The sequence below is a fragment of the Alexandromys fortis genome, unplaced genomic scaffold (genome assembly GCF_014885135.2).
Source record: "Alexandromys fortis isolate MF-2015 unplaced genomic scaffold, M_Fortis_MF-2015_v1.1 scaffold_185, whole genome shotgun sequence".
NCBI lineage: Eukaryota > Metazoa > Chordata > Mammalia > Rodentia > Cricetidae > Alexandromys > Alexandromys fortis.
The window spans coordinates 3022608-3027633 of record NW_026068094.1 but is presented as its reverse complement, the minus strand read 5'-3'; positions in this window follow the sequence as shown (position 1 = coordinate 3027633).

Sequence of the window (5026 nt, the reverse complement as noted above, 5' to 3'; positions counted from 1 at the left end):
CTGTAATAAGCAAGGTTTAATCAGCATAATACAAACATGTTTGGAACTCCTCTCCATCCCCGTTGTAGTGAGGCAGAGAGGAGTTGTACATCCTCTGTGGGGTGAGCTTTTAAAGGCACAACTACAAAGAGACCCTTTGAAGCTGCTTTGGCACGGGTGCAAGCACTTTTGCTCTCTCCCATTTTGCTAAGTCAGCTTTTTCCTTGTTCTTAGAGCAAGGCCAGTGTTTCTGAGTTAGGCCATCTTTGTCAGCCTGTACCAGGTGGCTGGCTGGGTTGAGCTAAGCAACCTTGTGCTCGGAATCTCCCGGGTGGGAGAGGGGAAGGCCACTATCTTCTGGGGAAACATTCTGCTAGGAAATTTCTTCTCACCCCTTTGAGAATAAGGGGTGAGGGTCCTACAGTGGGAGTGAGGAATAAAACTGCATGAATCCTGGGCAGTGCTTGCCCACTGGGGCTGACCTCTGATACAGGAGACAGGACATGCTATTCTGAGAGCTTCCCTGTAGAGTGTGTTGAACTGTGTGGGTACTTTCCTGAACGTGCTCCACAGGTCAGGTGCCTGGAGCACAGAGATGCAATATTCCTGGCCCAGGCCACAGAGCTGGCAGAGGAAGGTGTTGTGCGTCGGGCAGTGCAGGTAGAGTCTATGCTTCTGACCTCAGCTCTTAGGATGCAAGCAGGACGATGATTAAGTGTTTTAGAGCTGGCAGGATCGCTTAGCATGTAGATGTTTGCCTCCAAACCTCATGACCTCCATTGGATCACTGAGATCCAACGATGGAGGGTATAGTCTCTTGCAAGTCCTCTGCCCTCCACGCGTGCCCTGTGCAGATTTCTACAGGGTCTGCACAGGAGCCCACAATGGGAAAAGAAATGTAATAAAAATGTAAAGGGCGTTGAGTGTGCAACTATAGATCGGGATGTCATGGACTAGGTTTTAGGGGTTCTAGGGGCAGAGAGGAGCCAGAGGGAGGCATCTTCGAGGAGTGATGTCTCATGGAGACTCAGGGTGAGAAGATGTGAACCAGGTAGAGTCAGAGAAGGGGCACTGCCCAGGAAAGAGTCTGAGTAAAGGCCCTGGGGAAGAAATTTAAACTCTTGTAGCAAAGGCGGGGGTGTGCGGGGTGGGGAGTGAGGACTCTGAAGTCAATGAGATTCAGAAATGATGGAGCTGGAACCACAGGCACCAGGGTCTAGATTGTCCCCATCCTATGGGAACAGTTGGATTTATGTCCAGAGGACAAGGTCATCGTTAGCAGGATGGATGTGGTTTTCCTGGAGCTAGCAAGCCTGAACTTCTCCTCACACCGAAGCTCCACCATGGCTGACCTGGGGGAACGTCAGACACCTCTGGGAAGTGGGATTCCTGGAGCCTTTGCTAGCTCTGTATCCCAAGCGAGCCCTGCTCTGGCCAGGCAGTTGCCAGACTCCATAGCAACAGGCAGAGAGACTTAAACTGGATCTTGGCTCTTAAGTCTTCTAGGGCGGAAGCACTGGTGGAACCTTACCTCCAAGGTCATGAGCAGGGGGTCCAGAGACACCCAGGGTCCTCAGGTAGCTTGTGGAGTCTCCTTCCTGCTGTTGTAATCGGGTTCATCCATCACACTCCCTGGGGACAGCTGACTGCTGGCAGCAAGGCCACTGCAGACTCACAACATCATCTATATTTCATCAGCCAAGAGAGGGGACGGAGCCAGAAGAGACGGCCACCAGCCTTGCCAGACGGTTGCCAGTCTGGTGTCCTTGGAGGCTCTGGAGCAAGGGCCTGGCGGTGGGCTCAGAAGATGGCAGTGACAGTGGTGATGTCTCTGCCTCACTCCTGACACCGTGCGCACTAAGAGGCAACCTCACCGTCTCAGTGGCCCAGCAGGGCCCGGCTCTTCCCCACTCTATAGAGTAGGAAATAGAGGCACAGAGTGGCACAGGAAGGGTGTGGCTGAGATGACAATCATCTCTCAGACCCATTGTCCTCAATCAGACTTGGGTATGGATCCAAGATCCTTCACTTGTTAGCTGAGCAACCTGAGGCTATACTATCTCGGTTTCCCCCTCTGGACAGTAACTAGCTGCTCTACAGCACTGCCAGGAGCCGGGGCAGGCTCAAATGTCACCAGCCTTCAAGCCCTACTTAAAATTGCAGTCACCACATCCCCTATCCTGCTTCATGTCACATGGCCTCTTCAGCTCCCCGTAGGGTCACCTCTGCCTCTGCCTGCACACAGGGGAGTGACAAGCAGGATTCCTGCTTATTTGCTTTAAGTGTTCCCAGTCTAGAGCACACGTCACGTCTTTTTGGGGGATGGATCCTTGATGGAGGCTTTGTTCCCCTTGCAGGGACTTCTTAGAGGCAAAAGGACCAGGACTGAGGGTCAGCTGTCAGGGCTGGCCCAACAAGGCAATCTAGGAAGTTGGAAGTGTAGCTAAGCCCCAGAAACAGAGGTTCTCAACCTGTGGGTCTCGACCCCTTTGGGGGAAGCATATCAGCTATACTGTATATCAGATATTTACATTATGATTCATAGCAGCAAAATTACAGTTATGAAGTAACAATGGAAATGATTTTATGGTTGGGGGTCACCATAACATGAAGAACTGTATTAAAGGGTCTGTATTAAACTTTATTAAAGCATTGGGAAGCTTAAACACCACTGAGCGAGGACTTTCGTGCATGTTGGAAAGGGTGCTGTCTTGCAGTCTATCAGCCTGGGACAGTGACATCTTGAGTCTTCCCAGCCAGCTGTTCCCTTCTTCCACAGGGGCTGTGGCCTCAGGCTTGCCGGGCTGTCTAAGCCATCCTGCACCAGCGGCTTCCTACCAAGCTGTGAACTCAGGAGTAGAGGTCAGTTCATCCCTGGCCCTGAACTTCTGGGCATTTTAGCTCTGGCAGGTTTCCATTCTCTGACAAGGGAAGCAGCTAAGAAGGTAAAGGCACCTGCTTAAGTCAGGGGCTGCTCTTCTGTCCCTATTCCAAGGATTCAGAGTGTCTGCACCCCTCCCATCCCTGCATTCTCCCACCTCCAGACCCCAGACTATAGCTCAGCATCCTTGCCAGATAGAGGATGTACTCTCTCCCCTCAATGCTAAGGTGTGATCCTTACCCAGATGTGACCCTGCTTCAGGTGTGATCCCTGATTCATCGCGTGTGATTCCTTCTCAGATGTGATCCCTGATCAGGTGTGGTTTCTGACCAGGTGTGATTTCTGTCCAGGTGGAGTTTCTGTCCAGGTGTGATCCCTGCCTGGATATGAACTCTGTCTAAGGTTTGGTACCTGTCCTGAGTGTGATCTTTCTCAAAGATCAGATCATTGTTCTGTGTGACTTCTGCCCTAGGTGTGTTGTGTGCCCCAGGTGTATCTCTTGCCCCAAGTGTGTTGTCTGCCCCAGGTGACCTTTGCCCAGGTGTGACCTCTGCTCCAGGCGTGTTATCTGCCCCAGGTGTATCTCTTGCCCCAGGTGTGATGTCTGCCCCTGGTGTGTTGTCTGCTCCAGGTGACCTCTGCCCCAGGTGTGACCTCTGTTCTAGGTGACATCTGTTCTAATCACTACTCAGCATCGTATGGCTGCTGAGCCTTTGTACATGTGACCCTTCTACCTCCACAGTGATTCAGTTCCCATGAGGCCTTGTAGTTCCTCCCTGCAGTTGGGGGTTGTATTTATTCACAGGTGCTGGCACCGTGGGCTGGGGTCTTCTCAGTTAAGGAACATGGAGGCTATTGTGGAAGAACGTGATAGCCAGGCCTCTGCTTGCTCCCCCAGAGCCTATGGCTAAACTCTCCTGAGCCCTAATTTTGTCCTCATACAGGACACGACGTGAAGCTGTGGATGGACCCTTTAACCGGCTCGTGGAGAGGACAGAGGACTAAGGTCACTGCGAAGGGTTAACCTATTTGCAAGGATTTTGGAGGAAAGACTTATCTCCCTGGCTTTCTGAGCAGCCCTTTAGTGGACACTGGATTCTACCTCACACTTTATGAAGGGATGGATCTATCACATTGTCCCTGGAGGCTCCTTGCTTCCCTCACACTGGCACCACACACGCTCCCAAGCCTCTTCCAGCTCAGAAACTGCTGGCTAAAGAGTAGGCTACCCCAGTATTCCCTTCTGTCCCACTTTCTGTCCCCCCTCTCATCCCTGCTTCCCAGGGAGTCCTTCCCTTCCCACCCATTCTAGGAACTGAAGGAGCACCGTGGTCCTATGACCATGCCTGGCGGAGGTCAGGCTCTCACTTTGGGACACCATCGGGTGGAGCGGAGGCTGTGCAGCCAGAGAGACCCTGCAGAATAAAGAGGAAGCTGGAGGGAGGTCAAGGCCTGGAAGCGAGTGACCATGGGAGTTGCCAAAAGCTTTTCAGTAGAGGACAGATGTGAGCACAGAGAATTGGGAGATGAAGATGATGGGAGAGGAGATGGCGTGCTGAGTGAGGGGTCCTGGGTCTTACAGGGTTGGAACCAAGGTGGTAGCTCACAGACTATGGGTCAGGACTGAGCCCATCTATGGTCCGGGGGTGAGATGGAGTTTACCCCTTTAGAGAGGATGTCCCTTCTTCCTCCAGAGACTGTCTTCTGGCTCTGTTACCCTTGCTGCTCAGCTTGGAAGGTTGGGTGGAGGGATTTTAACTGATTCTCAAGAGGGGGCCAGGGGGTGAATGTTAGAAACACCAGCCTCGACATGTTATGGAGATACTTGCACGTTAATGTCTACTGTAGCCCTATTCACAATAGCTAAGTGAAGGAACATGGTGTTAGCTAGGTGTCCAGTGGTGGAGGAGTGGAGAAGGAACATGTGGTGTGTAAGCACAGTGGGATTGTCTCAGCAGCAAGAATGAAGTCAAAGTTATAGTATTTGCAGGAAAATGAGTGGAGCTGGGGACGAGTACACCAAACCAACCGAGTTGGTCTTACAAAGGACAAGGCTTCCCGTACTTACCGGATCTGGACATCTTAGGTAAAGTCACATCCTACCACTCAAGAGGCAGATCTCTGAATTTGAGGCCAATCTGGTTTACAGAGTGAGTTCCAGGACAG